General features: G+C 35.3%; 1 protein-coding gene across 2 annotated transcripts in view; it reads right to left on the reverse strand.

The window, feature by feature from the left end:
• The window catches only part of THADA (THADA armadillo repeat containing), a 419,051-nt gene that overhangs the window by 330,762 nt on the left and 68,701 nt on the right, over positions 1-19,588 (reverse strand). The window lies entirely within an intron of this gene.

The following is a 19,588-nucleotide window of genomic DNA, read 5'->3' on the forward strand; positions in this document are numbered from 1 at the left end:
AATAATGAAGCTTTACGAGGCAGAAAAAGGTGTTTGCTTTCACAAGCCACACACCCTAAACATGCTTCATACGAGATCAAAAACTGCCAGCTAAAGATGCCATAAAATCAAGCTAAGACACTGAATGCCGGTTGGGAGTTAGGAGTAGGCAGGGGGCAACTTACAGGGGAGAGGGTGGACTTTCTGGGAAGAGTTGTTTTCATCTCAATCTATTTTAGCAGCAGGGTAAGGTCTGCCTTGGCCCATCCCATGTAAGCACAAAAACTTCCAGGAAATTTCAGCCTGTTCCTTTCCTTCTAGGCTAACCCCATAGTATGCACGTACCCTTCTGCCTGAACACCATTTTTACTGTTTTTCATTACTGAACCCTGCACTCTACAGGAAAAAGATCAATGAACAGCTATTAAACTGATGTTTGTGTTTCTGCAATGTTCATCTAACTGTGAATCTTTTTATGTCTGTCTGATGCAGAGGTCTCAGAATATAAGTTCCCAGAGATCAGACATGGAAAACAAATTAACCTTCTAATTTTTCTTGGTTGGGTTTCATTTGCATCTTGGAAGGAATACTTGTAGGTGATCCCAAAGATCACATGTATATTATAGTGACAGATTATCAGTTCTCTATGTATGGGTTACATGGGCAATCTTTTGAAGAAAGATTCTGTCATCTTCACTTTATACATGAAGAAACTGAGGCAAACAGAGATTTAAATAATTTGCCCAGATCACACTGTTAGGGACTGTATCTTTATTTATACATATACATATATACATACATATATATGTGTACATATATATCTTTTTATTTTTCAAAATACAAGAAAAGATAGTTTTCAACATTCACCCTGTAAAACCTTGTATTCCAAAGTTTTCTCCCTCCTTCCCCACTCCCCTTCTCTGGATAGTAAGTAATGCAATAGGTTAAACATGTGCAATTCTTCTAAATGTATTTCCACATTTATCATGCTGCATAAGAAAAATGTGAACTAAAAGGGGAAAAAAAAGAGAAAAAAAAAGCTATCAAACAACAACAAAAGTGAAAATACTATGTTTATCCACATTCAGATTCCATAGTTCTCTCTCTAGCTGCAGATGGCTTTCTCCATCACAAGGCTATTAGAATTGGTCTGAGTCACCTCATTGTTGAAAAGAGCCAAGTAGAGACTGTATCTTTTAAAAAAATGAAGGATTACATAATGGAAGAGCACATCTGAGTCATGTGGGAATGTCCAGAGCAAAAGTATGGAGCCAGTTGTTGGAGTGTGATATATGTGGAATGAACAGCTGAATTATAAAAAGCATGAGGGCCAGTAATATCCACTGTATGCAGAAAGACAGGGTGAGTCCAGACTGTGTAGGGCTTTAACAGCTCAACAATTTGATCCCAGAGGCAGGAGGAAGGCAATGGAGTTCACTAAGTAAAGAGTCACCCTGTCAGATTGTGATCACAGAAAATTACTTTGACAGTAGTATGTAAGGTGAAGTGACAAGGTACAGACACCAGTTTAGAGTCTTTTATAGGAATTTACATGATAGGTGAGGATTTTTTGAGGGTCAACTAAGTAGTATTGGTAAAAGTAGAGAGCAGTTGTGAGAGAGATTGAGAAGGGAGAAATGGCCAGAATTGATTGACTACCTAAGACAAATGGAAAGAAGGAGTCCAGCATCATGGTTAGGTTACAAACATGAAAGACTGCAAAGATAGTAGTTTCTTTTACAGAAATGGTGATATTTAGAAGAGGGAAAAGTTGGAGGGGGAAGATAATGAGTTTAATTTTGGACATACTTACTGTAAGTCTGAAATGTCCAATAGATAATTGATAATGTGCGACTCAGGGAAGGTGAAGGATGTACATATAAATAATTAATTGTGAACTTCTTGAGGACAGGAATTATCTTTTGCCTTTTTTTTCTATCTCTACCATTTAGCACATAATAAATGCTCACTGACTAATAAAAATCAGGGAGTCACCTGCACAGGTGACCAGTGAACCTTAAGGTCACTGAGAGATTAGGACATCTTGAGGAAAGAGAGAGATTCTATGCAGAGGAGTAAGGACTAAATATATTCTGAGTATTGGAGGACAGAGGTATAGAAACAGGAGATGGAAGGATCATGTGTGACCTTCTGGTCAGTTTGGCTGGAAGGAATAATGTCCAATTAGGCTAGAAAGACAGGTTAGAGTCAGGTAACAGAACACTTTATCTTAGAGTTGACTGAGTATGGAAGTACCATAGACATTTCTACACTTAAGGAAAATGTCACAGTGTATAAGAGGGACTGAAGAGGTGAAACACTTAAGACAGGAAGAATGATTAGGAGAGAATAGAGTGCTAGTCCTAAAGTCAGAGATTTATCTTCCTGAGTTCAAATCTGGCCTCTGACACTTCCTAGTTATGTAACCCTGAGCAAGGCCTGTAACCCTGCTTGCCTCAGTTTCTCATCTATACAATGAACTGGAGACGGAAATGGCAAACTATTCAAATACCTTTATTAAAAAGATCCCAAAAGAGGCCATGAAAAATAGGACAAGACTGAACCAACCAAAAAAACAGCACAATAATCTAGGTGAGAGCTGACCTAGCACAGGAAATGGGATGTGACATTGTCATGGACTCAAGGAAAGGGGGATAGAGTCAAAAACTATCTCAAATGGTTCTGAGATTATCCAATTAATAAATATTTAGATTATCCAATTAGTAAATAATTAGTAAATTATCCAATCAGCACACTTCTCAAATGGTTCTGAGATAAAGAGAAGGGAAGAAGAGGAATTTCACATCAAATAACCTCAATTTTCTCAGTAAAATAGCAGATGAGGTGCTCAGTTGAGAGATGGGATGAGGGAAAGACAAGGTTAAGAAAAGTTTTTGCATGGAATAAAATAATCATAATGTAAATGAATTGTTTTGTTGCTATGAGGGACTCACTGAAGCTGAATAACATGAATTAGTAAATTATCCAATCAGCACACTTCCACTTCCACTATATAAGTTCTTCCACTTATATAGAAATGGAAGAGGGATAAAGTTAGGCAATGAATAAGTGGGGATTGTGAGAAGGTAGGCAAGGAATCTGAGACTGCTAAAATATAAGATCAAGACTAGAGAGAAAAAGAAGTAAAGTCAGAATAGGGGTTAATAGCCTATGAAAATGCTGGGATCTGTGATAATACTTTATAGATTTTTTTGTGAAGATATTTTCAAATCTGCTGGTCAACAAACATTCAATATTATTCTATGGCAATAGCTGTCCCTGCCCTTAACTCATATTCTAATATGGGGGGAAAATATATAAATAATTGAACATATAAAGGATACAAACAAAATAGATTAAGGGTAATCTCAGAAAGAGATATATTAACAACTAGCAAAATCAGGAAAAGTTTCCAGAAGAAGGTAGGACTGAACTAGTCTTGGCAGAAGACAAGGAAGCTGAGAATTAGAGAAGAGGGAGAGGATTCAGGGCATGGGGAATCCAGAACAGTTAATCTGGATTATGGAAAAACAAGAAAAATGTAAGAAGACTAGAAAGACATGAAATGGTTCAGAGTAACCTGGACCAAGCAGAAAAAAATTTAATGCCTCTTCCAGATGATTGACCTTCCAGTTCTTTTTTTTTTTTTTTTTGTAAATCCAGTATTTTATAAACCCAAAGATTCAAGCTACTGGAGCAAAAACTCTCGGCAAAAACTGAAAAACAGTATGGCAGAAATTACGCGTAGAATATCTACACTGTATTTTACCACAGTGAGTTCAAAATAGCTCCATAATTTAGACATAAAGGGTGAAATCATAACCAAATTAGGGGAGCATGGAAAAAATTATTTGTCAGGTTTATGGGTAAGAGAAGAGTTCATTACCAAACAAAAGAGATAAAATTCATGGAAAGTAAAATGGATAATTATGACTACATAAAATTTAAAAGTCTTTGCAGAAACAAAACCATATTGATCAAAATTAGAAGGAAAACAGGAAATTGAGAAACATTTTACAGCAAGTTTCTCTGATAAAGTCTCATTTTTCAAATGTGAAGGAACTTAGCGAAACTCATTTTTTAAAAATGCCATTCCTCAATTGATGAGGTCAAATGATTAAGAATAGAGAGTTTTCAGAAAAAGAAATCAAAGCAATCAATAATTATATGAAAAATGCTCAAAATTGATACTGATTAGAGAAATGCAAATTAAAACAACTCTGAAGTACTATCTCACATGTTATCAGATTCACTAACATGACAGAAAAGAAAAATGACAAATGTTTGAAAAGATACTGAAAAAGAGGTGCATTAATGCATTGTTGGTATAGTGCAAACTGATCCAACCATTCTAGAGAACAATGGAACTAGTCCAAAGGACTATAAAACTGCACCTACCTTATGGATCCAGCAATACTAAGTCTCTATTTTAGAGAGATCAACACAAAAAGGAAAGGAAAGCAGCTCTTTTTGTGATGGCGAAGAATTGAAAAATTGAGGATATGGCCATCAATTAGAGAACAACTGAACAAGTTATGGTGTATGATAGTGATGCGATACTATTATGCTTTAAGAAATGAGAAAGGGCATAGTTTCAGAAAAAAACATGGGAAGACTTATGTGAACTGATACAAAATAAAGTGAGAAGAACTAGGAATATGCTATATATACAGCAATATTGTAACAACAACCAACTGTGAAGAACTTGACTACTCTGATCAATACAAGAAACAATGACAATACCAAAGGACTTATAACAAAAAATGCTAACTACCTCCAGAGAGAGAACTGATAAACTCTAAGTTCATATTAAAATGTATTTTATTGCCTTTTTTTTTTTTGGCTTTGGGGAAAGACAATGTGTCTAATGTGAAAATATGCTTTGTATGACTTTCTGTATATAATAGATAATTGTGTTTCTTGTCTTATCAGTGGGTAGGGGAGGGAATGAAGAAAATGAGAGAATTCAAAATTGAATTTTTAAAAAATCAATGATTAAAAAAAGAAGAAGACTTGATAAGTCAGGAAAGGGCCAACTGGTGAAGAGGTTTAAATGTCAAGTGGAAGGCATTATTTTTTATCATGGAGATAACAGGGAGTTACTTGAATTTATTCACTGGGGATGAGATGGAGAAAAGAGAGAATATAATGGTCTGACTTGTGCTTTAAAAAAGACTCTTTGGCAACTGAGTGGAAGATGGACTAGAGTGTGGAGAGACTTTTAGGAGGGAGACAACCAGAAAGCTATTATAATAGTCCAAATGGGACTTGAATTAGGATGATAGCTATGTGAGTGAAGAGCAGATATATGATTATAGAAACAAGATTTAGCAATAGATTAGATATGGATGTTGTAAAAGAGCAAGAAGTCAAGGATTACACTAAAGCTGTAACCTAGCTAACTGAAAAGATGTAGTGGCTTTATTAGCAGGGAAGTTTGAAAGAGGCAAGGATATGGGGGGAAAGATAATGAGTTCTGTTTTAAGCATAATAAGAGACACTTATGAAGGCTTCAATTCCTGATATACATCAGAACATAAGTACAGAAGGATAAGAAAAGAAGGCAAAGATTTTAGATTACAGTTAGAGGGAGTAGCATGGATAAAGAACCAACAAAGGAGACTGGGAATGAACAGACTAAAAGATAAGGGGAGAGCAATATCACAGAAAGGAGGGTAAATCTAGGACAAGAAAGCTATCAATAATGCCAGAAGATGCAGAGAGCTCAAGAATGAGACTGAGAAAAGGTCATTAGATGTGTCCATTAAGAAATCACTAAAGTAAATAATGACACACCAAAAATCTAAAGTAAATTTAACAAATTTATAAAGCTCAAGCTGGGTTTGAATGAAGAGATATGAAAGACATTACCCCTAACCTATCTCTTCATGGAAGTGGGAGGTCCACAGATGTAACACATCCCACATGTTTTCAGACTTCTTCAATGTATTAATCATTTGTAGTGATTTTTTTTCCCCCTCTTCACAAAAACCTTTAACTCTTTGGCTCTTGGAGGAGGAAGGGTATGTAAGATATTTTGATGATGTAAGAAACAGAAAACACCAACAAAAAAAAATAGTATATTTTTTTAAAAAAAGAAATTACTGGTAACTTTGAGGAGGGCTGTTTTAGATGAATGATGTCAGAAACCAGAATATAGGTGCTTTAAAAGAGAGTGGAAAGAGAGGAAGTGGAAGCATTGACTATAAATAGCTTTTTCAAGTTTAACCAGGAAGGGGAAGAGATACAGGAGATAGCTAGTAGGAATGATAGGATCAAGTGACTTTTCTTTTAAGGACATTATGGTTCCTTTTATAGTGCTGCAAGTATACTTTAAGATTAGCACTGTGTAATAATAATGATGCCAAGGATTTTTATGGTGTAGGTATTAATTGCTTTAAATGTGTTCTTCCTATTCAGCTTTGATTTCAGGATGCCAGTAAATCTTTTAAGTAGTCAGTCACAGCACTCTCTTTGACATCTTTATGCCTGATTTGTTTTGCCTGGAGGAGTCCAAAGTTACTTGTATGGATTGTCACTATCTATTGCTTCAATTCAACTAACATTCAATCTCAATGCCTTCAAACTCTCTCTTTGCTTAGCATGCTTTAAGAATTTTACATTAATTAAATCCAAATGACACCATATCATTGTTGAAAAATTCCACATGATGAAGGTTCTTATTTTGCTTTTGGTGGAATCATATAACTTGATGTCATCCATGAATATTAAGTGATTAATAAGATGTTTTGGTTTGACTCTTTCTTCAATTTAGAAGTCATATTTAGTTCTAATTAAGTGAGATAATAATGAATTCAAGACTAGACAAAACCATAATGAGCTTTAGACTTCTTACCTCAAAATGTTATGTTTTATGTCTCCTCTTCTAAATATTACTATGTTGGTATCATGTACTAAATAGAATACTTTTCTATATGGACAGCAAATGTTCTCAAATACTCATCAAGTACCCTCTTTATACATGAGACTATTTATATATTTTCAGTACATGAATAAGTCTTGAGTTTGAAATTGAATCAGTCTTTGCCATAATTAAAAAAAAATACAATCACTGAGGCATTTGTGGGCAGTTTATTCAATAGTTGATCAAACTGAAAGCAAATTCCTCCTTAGATACTTGGGACTTACTGTTTGCCCTTTTTGTTCCTAACACAATGTTTTTCTTCTGTTTACAGATTTTTTAGCGATATGTATGGGTAGGGTCCACTGAATAAATCAAAACACTTCGCTGTATTTAAGGTAAGTGTGAAGATGTTAATTGCTCATACTGCATATGAAGGGAGAGCACATCTCAATTACTTATTAGCTATGAATGATGAATTTTTCATCAAAAATATTTCAATTAGGTATTTTTAAAACAAAAAGTCTTCTCCAATTGGGTCAAGGGCTTGGTAATACTCAGAAGTTTACATAAAAAGAGAAGCTAGTTAAGGACTGAGAAAAATTTCAGGGCTGTGGAGACTGTAAAACTGTTCTTATACGTTGATCATTACTGGATCTGTACCGCAAGGAAATTATAGAGGGAAAAGGACCCAAATGTGCAAAAAATATTTGTAGCAGTTCTTTTTGTGGTTAGCAAAGAACTGGAAAAGGAGTGGATGCCCATCAGTTGGAGAATGGCTACACAAATTGTGTTAGATGAAGGTAATGGAATATTATTGTTCTATAAAAATGATGAACAAGCTGATTTTAGAAAGGCCTGGAAAGATTTACATGAACCGATGCCAAGCAAAATAAGAAGAACCAGGAATGCACTGTACACAATCAAAAATGTGTCATGATCAACTATAAAAGACTTGGTTCTGCTCAGTGGTTCAGTGATCCAAAATAATCCCAATAGACTTTGGACAGAAAATGCCATCTGCATCCAAAAAAGAGCTAAGGAGACTGAATGTAAATCAACATATGCTATGTTCACTTCTTTTTTCCATGTTTTTCTTTCTCATGCTTTTCCACTTTTGTTCTGATTTTTCTCTCCCAACATAATTCATAGTATATTAAAAATAAATAAACTTACTACAATAAAAAAGGATGAGAAGTACAGGTAGGAAGAAGAGAAGAAAGTGGGATTCAGAGGGAAAGAGAAGAAAGAGAATGAGAATCATCAGGCCTCTCAAGATCTCAGAGAAAAAGATTGAGACTAATGCACCACCTGTACCCATCTCCTCATCTGAGGGGATTTCAAAGAAAAAGTCAGCTTTTCCTAAATTTACATTCCATTATTTATATATTAACAAACATATAAAATGTTATACTGCTTCTTTATACAAATGTTCCTGGTAATCTGTATTTTGCTTTGACAACAAAGAAGTCAGCAAAAGAAAGATTTAATAACAGTTAGCACTTATATGGTGCTTTAAGACTTGCAAAAGCACTTTACAAATTTATCTCATATGATCCTCACAACAACCTTGGGAAGTAAATGCTATGTTCTGCATAATTTCACATGTGTCTTAATGAGTAGTAGGGATGGGAAGGAAGGGAGAGAATCTGGAACTCAAAGTTTTAAAAACAAATGGAATAAAATTGTTTTATATGTAGTTGGAGAAAATAAAAATATTCAATATTTTTTTTAAAAGACATGGTGGATGCCTTCTTTTAACAAAAGAAGGATCAGGATTACATTTGAGAAGAAGCTATTAAGGTGTTTTTTGCTATTAAGGTACATTAAATAGTAATGTGCTATGAAGCAATAATTACAGATCACATCTAGCCCCACCACTTTCTAGTTTTTCAGAAAAGTTAAAGTTTCAGTCAATGCTCTAATCCAATTGTGGCTAAATGGTATATTAAGGTACTTCTCCACAAATTGTTGATCCAACTCGCTTTTCTGTTACCTTTGATTTCTGATTACATAGATAATCAGAATAATTTCCACATTATTTTCAGTGGTATTCTCTCTCCTCTGAATATCCTTACTCTTCAAGACTCCATGGTAATTTTTTTTTTATGCTAAATTCTTGTTTTCTGTATTCCTATCACCTAAATCTTTTAACTTTTTCTTTCAATGGAGGATGAACAGAATCTAGAATTTCAAATATTGCACTGTTTTCCAGTTTCCTTTCAGGATGTTGCTTTAATTTGGAGATATAACACCCCAGTTTCTACTGTATGTGTCAGCTAACTACTGCTGTCCTCTTCTATTGTCTTTCCATAGATCTTCACTAGTTCTCTTGAAGCACTTTTGGCATTTGTCCTTAGGACTAGCATCTTCCTTGCTAGGTCTAGATCTTCCTTGTATCCTATGGTTCTTATCATGGCAATGGCTCTGGAAGAAAAAGTAAGGTTGATGACTTTGCACAGCTTTCCCTCACTTAAATCCCACTCACTTGTATGTCATGGCATCCCCTCCCTGATATCATGGTTCTCTTCAAGAATGAGGAACAAATGGCAACCTCTTATCTCATTTAAGCTGTGAAACATTTTTACACTTCTAGATAAACACTGGAGAAGAATGTATATGGTCTTGATGGCTATAGCAAATATTAGCATTTCTAAATTACCTTATTTTGAATTGCTAGTTTAATGCATGTTATAAAACTAGAAGGAAAAATTTTTTCCAGACTTCTAATCTAAACATGCCCAGTTCTTTTTCAAAATATTGTGAAATATCAATGCCATTTTTATCATATTTTGTTATTCAGCATAATTTCCATAAGTAAAGATTTTCAAGGAACTTAAAACCTTCAACATTTCCCTCTTAAGATTTCAGTAATGCCTTGACGTTTTCTAGTTAAGTCAAGTTGTTCATTTGTTTGTTTGTTTGTTATGGTTGTCCTGAACAAATCAATAATAAATTATTGTATTACTTGAAACTATAGATACCAATGACAAAAAAAAAAAAAAAGTGGGATGAAGCTTTGTTTATCATTTGGGCAATTTGTTTCCAATTTTATCATGATATATAGTATTAATATATAACGAATTTATTCATGCTTTCAATCCCTTTCCTGCACATTGATGGTTTTTATCTCCATTAGTTAGTGGTAAGCACTATCAGCTAAAAGAATGAATGAAAAAAAAATTTTATTTAGTATTTATTAAATATTTACTGTACTAAGCACTGCAAATACAAATAGAAAAGATAGTCTCTGCTCTCAAGGAGCTCATTTTCTAATAGGAGAAAAAAATACACAAAGGCTGGTTTAGCTTCCAGGCCAGTGCAAAAGCTCAGTGGTCCTTAGGACACAGATGCAAAGCAAATAATAATAGGGAGTTCTTCAGAGGTTTTGGGGGGTTTTTTTCCTATTGATAAAACCAGTAGTCAACCATTTGACATAGCTGTGGCTCCTAAGGAGATATGAAATTGTGATTTCCAGAGGTCTACAAATGTTGCTTCCCTATATGATGGCTGCTGGAAATAGGCTAGAAGTATTATTTGGAGATCTGGGGTTGGGATAGGTGGGTGTTGCTCCTTCTAGGCACTTTACTACTTTTTTACTACTTTACTAGAGTTTGGGAAAAGTTATGTTGAAGAGCTGCTGTTGGGACCATCTGAAGCATTGCCAGCAGGAAGGACTAGCATCTCTGATTGGTTCCAAAGTATCTTACCTTCTTGTAATATCAGAATAATAAGGAATGTGCCATTCATCCCACTTTCCTCCATATCAATTTGATCTTTAGGAGAATTCCCGACAGAGCCAGTCTGAAGTCCTATTTTACCTTGCCTGTTTCTTAGATTCATCACACTAATCCAATAATGGTACTGCCAAAGTCCTACTGGCCATCATTTTAGAGCTCCTACCAGGCTTTCACAGCTACCAAACCATTCTCAGGGCACACAAATTTTCCACTTTATTATCATGGCTGGCATTCTATTACTTTGGCATTTTCCCTCCCTTTAGACCGCTAACAATGGATTGGGCTTCTAAGGAGGTTATCAGTATAATTATCTTCTGGATTACTACATAGTATCAGAATGGACAATGACCCTGAAAAGTGCTACTTGGTCAGAACCAACCCATTTACAGTTCTTCTTGGTCCTTTTAAAAAGCCTTGATCCTTTAACCAGGGCTTGAAGAGACTTTCCTGGCCTGGTAGAGACAAATGAATTTGGACTGGTCCCAATATAAAGAATAATTCTGGACTCAAGCACTCAAAAATTGTAAAAAACGGGTTATCATAGAAAACTATATAGAAACTACTGCTGGCCTGAACTACTCAGGTTTTCCTTATATTAAGTATACCTTTTGTTGGTCCAACAATTTAAAATTCAAGTCAAAGGGAGGAGGGTGGAAAAAGGCAAGAACCCCAAGGTTGAGGGTTTTTCCCTGTGATCTTTTAAAAAATATATACATAAGTTAGTATCTATATTTCAATATTTTCTTTGCAATCCTATGCATCTTATTTTATGAATTTAGAAACATGATTCTGAGAACGACTTCACCAGACTGTTTCCCAAGGAGTTCAGGACAGGCGTAAAAAGAACCCTCTATAGCTAGAAGAGATTACTGTATGAGGAAAAACCCAGTAGACTTCATCGTGTTTCTGGGAGAACAAAGGAACTAAGCAATAGAAACAGAAACCTCAAATACTCCCTAAGAATAAGGCAACAAACCCTCAGTGTTTGTTTTGGTTCCCTGTCACATCTAGCACATCTCGGGATTTAGCAAGGAAAGGAGAAAGATTCTCCCAGAGGCACAGCCACTGGCTCCTCATGCCAGCTCTATTATAATCACTGATAACGGCAAAGGGGAATTCCAAACTCACTGCTTTTTTGCCAGCTATTGTCCTTCTGTGGAAAGGCACACAACCCATTCTAGATTTCTCTTTTGTTTGATTTTCCTACCGGTGTCCACTATGAAACATATATGTAATATCCTTTGGGTTCATAGCCCCCAAGTATGATTTTCTTTCAAGGGACAGAAAAATCTTCATAAATTGGGCCCTTCCTAAAAAACGTTAATCCACAAAATGTTCTGAAGAGATCAGAACTGGATAACTCTTACTAAAAATAAATAAATAAGTAAGTGAAGTTCTAACTTCCTCTAAACTTTTATATCTCAAAAGCCCCAAACTTTCTCAATCAGAAACTAAAAAGTACAGATATCATCAAGAGAATTTTTAGAGCTAGAATGGGGGCTTAGAGATTATCTTGTATATAAACCTTTCCTTTTGCAGGGAAGAAAACTGGGGCAAAGTGAGATTAATTAAACTGCCTGATTATCACAAATCAAGTTTAAAAAAAAGATGTAGTGTTGAAAATGTTCATATACATTACATGGTTCATTATGGCTAAAAAGTCCCTCAGAGTTCCAATATGCTGGCCCTGTGGCTGTGTGGAGGTAATTTTGATTTTTTAAAGGCAATTTTAGCAGAACACAATTTCTGGAAAGGCTTCAATTCCAGACCCATCTATTATCTATTATCTAAAGATTAATCTAGCTATTTAAGAAAAGTGAGAATAAGACAGATGAAAAATTCAAGTCTAATCATGTCACTCCCAAGCTACTGCCTCAAGATCGATGAAAAAGGGACAGGTAGGAGGAAAGAGGGAGGAGGAATGGAAAATTCTGAGTCAAGAGTCATGCTCTCAATTTCTACTAAAAGGCCAACCAACAAGTGTAACTTCAGCTCTGGCAACTGGTGCTTGGGCCCTGGTTTCAGTCAGGAGCAGATCCCTGAAGCAAATTATCATTCTATAAACAGGTTAGGTCAACTTCTATCCACAGAGGCAATCTCACTTCTAGTGGTTATGGGTTCTAAGATAAGCATAAAACCCACAGACTAAAATCAAATTACATGTGCTGTACACTCAACTAATTGGTCGTTAAAGTCCATTTTGTGCCAATCAATCAAGTGTACTATCCATGAAGTGGCTTTCTAACATCTTCAAGCAGAGATCCATCACCCCAGAATGCTAAGGCTGAGAACTAGTTCTTGCTGACTCCTGATTAGGTATATTACTTTAGTTAATTGAAAAATGTTTCTTTCATTTCCTCCAACTCTACCAGTATGTTTATTTCTCCTAAGTTAAAGAGATTTTCCAATCTTCATCTGTTTTCTAAAATAACTTCTCCTTTTCATTCTTTTAGGCCTCATTCATCCATTCTTTGGTCAAGTAATATGTTTATTATTTCAAGTTTTACGTTTATTATCTCAAATTACACTAAACACTGACAGATGTATAGGGTGTGTGCGTGCATATGCATTTTTAAAGGAAACAAAAATACTGAAGTGAGGGAAAAATTCAAGCCTCAGAAATTATTTACCCAACTGAAACCCACTGTAAATGGTGCTTATCAGTAAAGACAATCTCAATCTTCACTTATATACTTCCCCTACCCCCATCATAATTTTTTTTTTCAGTATAGGTTTGCTACAGACAAAAAAACCAAAACAACAACAACAAAAACAGGGCACTATTTAGGAACTTTAGCTTCAGGCAGGAACAATAATAGCAGTGCAAAATTAAAGTAAATTATCAATCTGAAGTCCAGAGAGAATCTTGGGAAGAATTATTAGATGCTATGCATAAAAGGGGGTATGGAGTGGAAAGAGACTTAAGTGACACAAATATTCAGTTCCCAATTGGATTATTCTCCCAGTTGGATTTCCTAAAGTATTAAAAGTATACTTTCAAATCAAAGATTTGAAAATTAACATATGCAATTCTAGATCTCTGCAACTAAAAATAGGTTCCAAATAGATCTCAGATTCTTTACTGGAACAAGATTCCTGAACAGTTTAACCAGAAATTAAGTATATTCCTATTTTTTAAAAGAAATGTTCTTATATCTGGAAAGTAATTGAAAATAAAAGTTCATAATACCCTTTCCAGTTATAGGTGCAAACTGAAAAAAATATGAACTGAGAAAACTGAAGACTGGGATGCAGATGAGACACTGGATAGGAATACATCTACAAAAAAAAAAAAAAAAAAAATAGGTGTAATTTAAAGATGTCAAAGCATTTAAGTTTTCCTGTTGTTGTTTGTTGTTATTGTTCAGTCACTTCTCAGTGGGGTTTGAGTCCATGACCCCATTTGGGGTTTTGTTGGTAAAGATAAGGAAGTGCTTTGCCATTTTCTTCTCCAACTCATTTTACAGATGAGGAAACTGAGGCAAAGAGTGATAAGTGACTTACCCAATGTCATATAGCTAGAAAATATCTGACCTTGGATTTGAATTCAGGAAGATGAGTCTTTCTGACTTCAAGCCCAGCTGCCCCTTAAGTTTCCCTAAATCCTTTTAATTCCAATAAAAAATTGAAATACAAAGAGGATTCTTAAAAACAAAATTTGCAAAATGCTAAATGGACCATAAACTATCACAGCTTTTATATGGACATGTGTTTGGCAAAAAGAAATAAGGCTAAAGATTTGAACAAGATGTAATTGACTTACTTTTAGGATGGATTATCATTTTGAGCTTATTTTTCAGTTCTAATACTATATTTTACACACTTTTCTTATCTAACTTTATGATCTTCAGAGATGTAGTTTTTTCATACTCAGTAAAGGGGAGAAAGTGATTTCTGTATAAATCTATTTCAGTCCACAAAAGTTAGTCCTGTGAATTCTTTCTGCTAGATTTAAATGGTAGTAGGCTATGACTAAGTGATGTTCATTGGATCTGGGCACTTGGGAAGTTGTTAAACTATTATCCCTTAATTTGGGGTCTGTAAGAGTCAATCAGTCTTGGTCTTCCATGACAGAAAATTTGCTATATGCCGCCAGTTAATTTCTTCTAATCAAGCTTGCAAAAATAGCTGTCCTGACTTCAAAAAAAATATTTGCTGGCTACCTAACTGGTTACATTACATTTTTGATAGGTGTTGGGAAGAATAATAAATTGAGTTTCATTTGAAAGTATATATCACGGATTATTATATCAATAATGAAGAGCAAATATATCTATTGGTTTATCTACTCCCACTCCACCACCACACATGCTAAAAGTTAGTATGAGTTTTAGTGAACTTTTTGGTCATTCAATCAGTCAGTTAATAAGTCTTTATTAAAAACTTATTATATTCCAGGTACTGTGCTGAGTAATGGAAATACAAAGAAAGGTAAAAATCAGCCTTGGTGCTAGTGGGTGAGACACAGTGGGTAATAAAGACACAGACAACATACACAGAGTAGATGAAGGTAATCTGAAAAAGGAGAGATAGCATTAACAGCTAAGGGAACTAAGATAGGTCTGCAAAAAACAGGATTCAAGCTGAACCTTTAAAGAAAGCAGGGAAACCAGGCAGGTAAGGTAGCAGAACATTTCAGGGATGAATTAATCTCAAGTAGAGAACATAAAGGGAGAGTAAGATGGAAAAAGGCTGGAAAAATAGGAAAAGGCTTAATTATGAAGCCTCTGTATTTTCCCTATGAGAAAATGATGCAGGGGAAAAAAAAAACAAAACAAAGTTAGTCTTCCCTTTTGATGCAAATAATATAGGACCAATTTTACATGGCAGGGAAAGCACTGTGACATTTGTCTCAAATTTGTAGTTTTGGTGATGTTTTCAGACCACCCTGGGAAAGTGATCTATACAGGATTACACTTAATTTAGTCAGAACTGGGACATGCAGATTGGCTAAGATGACAGGAAAAAATAATGATGATTGTTGGAGGGGATGTGGGAAAACTGGGACATTGATTCATTGTTGGTGGAGTTGTGAACGAATCCAACCATTTTGGAGAGTAGTTTGGAACTATGCTCAAGAGGTTGTCGAGCTGTGCATGCCCTTTGATCCAGCAGTGTTGCTACTGGGATTATATCCCAAAGAGATTATAAAGAAGGGAAAGGGACCTGTATGTGCACGAATGTTTGTGGCAGCCCTTTTTGTAGTGGCTAGAAACTGGAAACTGAATGGATGTCCATCAGTTGGAGAATGGCTGAATAAATTGTGGTATATGAAAATTATGGAATATTACTGTTCTTGTAAGAAATGACCAACAGGATGATTTCAGAAAGGCCTGGAGAGACTTACACGAACTGATGCTGAGTGAAATGAGCAGGACCAGGAGATCATTATATACTTCAACAACAATACTAGATGATGACCAGTTCTGATGGATCAGGCCATCCTCAGCAACGAGATCAACCAAATCATTTCTAATGGAGCAGTAATGAACTGAACTAGCTATACCCAGAAAAAGAACTCTGGGAGATGACTAAAAACCATTACATTGAATTCCCAATCCCTATATTTATGCACACCTGCATTTTTGATTTCCTTCACAAGCTAATTGTACAATAATTCAGAGTCTGATTCTTTTTGTACAGCAAAATAATGTTTTGGTCATGTATACTTATTGTGTATCTAAGTTATATTTTAATATATTTAACATCTACTGGTCATCCTGCCATTTAGGGGAGGGGGTGGGGGGGGGTAAGAGGTGAAAAATTGGAACAAGAGGTTTGGCGATTGTTAATGCTGTAAAGTTACCCATGTATATATCCTGTAAATAAAAGGCTATTAAATTTAAAAAAAAAAAAAAAAAAAAAAAGAACTGGGACATGAATCCATTTCTTGATAGCGTCAAACAGCTCTCTACGCACTCTGCCACACTGACTCATTTCATGGGAAAAATAATGACAATGATGATGATGAAAAAGAAGGAGAAAGAGCCTAAGAATCTAAGGAAACTGGAAATAAACAAGCAGATGTCAACTTCATAATGAAATTTATGCATGAAACTATCATCACACTGTCTTTCTAAGGGGCAGATGGAAGTAATGTTCAGGATGTATGTGTGTATGTATGTATATGTGTGTGTGTGTGTGTGTGTGTAAGAGAGAGACACACATACAAACATATACAGATACCGAGAGAGAATGAGAAGGGGAGAGAAAGAGGGAGAGAGAGAGAAGAAAAAGAAAGAGAGAGGAAGAAAGAAAGGAAGAGAGAGAGAGAGAGAGAGAGAGAGAGAACTTAATAAATGTCTGTCGAGTTGAAGAAAATCTAGTAAAAGGCACTGTAACTGACTAATAACTAGCATTACAGAAGCCTAATGAAATGCCTACCCATGGTCAGTTCAAAACATATTCATTTTCTTTTTTCCATTTTTAAAATGATGGGGCTTATCATCCTTTACAGAATGAAAATATGAACTCTCCTTTTTTTCTAAAAGAAAGCACTCCATAATAAAAAAAAAAAATTGGCTTCTTCAATATATTTTTTAAACATAGTCAAAATTTTGCTTTTTCATGTACAGCTTTCATAACACTCCTGAAGAAGATGCCTCCTATTTCTATTTGTTTTCTGCTGATTGTTCAATTGTGAAGTCAGTTTATACTTGAAGACATTCTGAATAATCCTATTAAAAACCAATTCAAACAAATGCTGTTCATGTTTAACTCTTCAGTGATTTACCCATTAATCTCTTTAAGTGTTTCCTCCTTAACACAGCTGTAGTTCAAGAAAAGGCCAGCAACTGGCCTCAATTTCAGTGGATTTTCATGATCTCTTAAGATTCTTTTTGCAAACTTCTTTTTTTAAAAAAAAAAAGTTCTGTACATAAACAATTTTCTCATTGCTTAGGAGGCTTGTAAAAGGCTATCAAAGGGAAACCAATAGTAACAAATTTTCTTTTAAAAATGAAAATTAAACAAAAGAAAGCCACACACACTGAAAAGATGTTCTCTGCTAAACATTCTGGTCAGCAGACTTGAAATGTCTCCAAGGAAATCAAGACCCACTTAGTGTAGACGTAGCAGTCGAGAACTAATAACATGTTGGTCAAAAATAGTCAAGGAGCAGTCCAGGGTCCTCTGAGTGGCCCCTCTCCAGGGAGGTCTGGGAAATCAGGAATGCGTTCTCCTCTCCTAACCATGCTACTGTCCATCCAAGACTCTTCCCACTCCACCATACAACTAAAGCTACCGGTGTTCCCCAAAGCTCAGTGCCTGTCTTTTTGTCTTGTTCTTTCTGAGTCTGCTCCCTCATTCTTTCAATGAGAAGGCTGGCATGGATCACTTTTTAGATCTGTTCCAACCCTAAACCTATGACTCTATGCTCTCTCCTTCAGAAAAGGCATCCTTCCTTGGCTTCAACTCTAACCTCCCATGCTGATGACTCCCAAAGCCATTATCTCCAATCTCCAATCTCCAATTTCCAACTGGTGATTATATATTTCCACTTGAATCACCACTAACTAACGATGCCCAAAAGTAAATTCATTCTCCTTTCCAAGTTCCTAGTCTCTGTTAATGGTGCGAATATTCTCCCAATCCCAACAGGCCTCAAAATTGGAATCATATTTAATCTATCTCTACCAAATCCAATGGGTCAACAAATCCTACTTTTTTTTCTTTGAAAGGATAATGGTAGTTGCCAGTATTTATTTAATTTCCTAAACTAGATTATAAGCTCAGTGGCACAAGTTTAAAATTTTAGACTCAATCTTTTCCTTTCCATTGTTGCTGAAATGATTAAAAAGTATTATACCTGCCTGTCCCTGACTCTAATCTCTCCCATCTTTAATTAATTAGTTAATTATCTATTTATTAAGTATTAGATATTTGTAAATGTATTGCATTGGGGATAGGAAAGGGGAGGGGAGATAAAAAGATAATTACTATTTTCATCATATAATTGATCTGCTCAAAAGTCTTCAATGGTTTTCCATTCCTACTCCATCAAGTCTAGACTCACCTTTCTGGTTTTAACTGTCTTATTTACCATCACACCCTAATATAATGTCATCGTCATCATCATCAAGCAAGCTTTAATCCCTTCTACCACCCTTCTGTTGTTTCTCTCTCATGGAATGCTTTCTCTTCCTCCCTCAGGCTACTCAAAGGTTAGCCATCTTTCAAAGAACAGTCAAATTTCAAGCTCTTCCATACCAGCTTTCCTCCCCTAACTCCTATACATAGCACATAACTGCTACCACATAATTTAGCATATAATAATAAATTGTGCCATACTGTTTGCTCTTGCTGCACTGCGTTAAATTCTGAATCCCCAGCTAGTTCGTGTACTTCTGAGTATCTCTAACATTTAGCCTGATCCTGGTAGATGCTACTAGGGTTGCTGAGTGATTGCTATATAGAGGAAAGGGACTCAGCATAGGTTAAACATCTGATGTTTTCCAGGCACTGAGCTAAATGTTTCACAAGAATTATCTCATTTGATTCTCACAGCACCCACTGGGAAGTAAATGCTTTTGCTATCTTCATTTTACAGTTGAGGAAACTGAGGCAATTAGAAGTAAAATGATTACCCATACATTAAGTATCCAAAGATGGATATAAACGCGGATCTTCCTATTCCAATAGCATTGCTCTATCCACCGCACCACTTACTATTTCTTATAGTGAAACATCAATATAGTTGTGTAATGAGAGAAAAGAAACCATACTTTATTGAAAAAAAAAAGTCAAAATGCCTTCAAGAATCAGCCATTTAATGGCAAGTGTATTTTATTTAATAAATTATCATTTAGAAAACATTTTGTGCTACCATAACAGCTAATATATTTTGCAAATGTTTTTACCACGAGTGTGAAAAATGTTTAGAAAATGTTCATGAGGTAGTTGTCTTAACAGCCCAAAATAAAATGTTTGCTAAGGCCACAATACTGGCAAAAATCTGCTTCATTTCAAAAGGTTTCCAGGCAATGGAAATGTTTTCCTGGAAAATACT

This window comes from Sarcophilus harrisii, chromosome 2 (assembly GCF_902635505.1).
Source record: "Sarcophilus harrisii chromosome 2, mSarHar1.11, whole genome shotgun sequence".
NCBI lineage: Eukaryota > Metazoa > Chordata > Mammalia > Dasyuromorphia > Dasyuridae > Sarcophilus > Sarcophilus harrisii.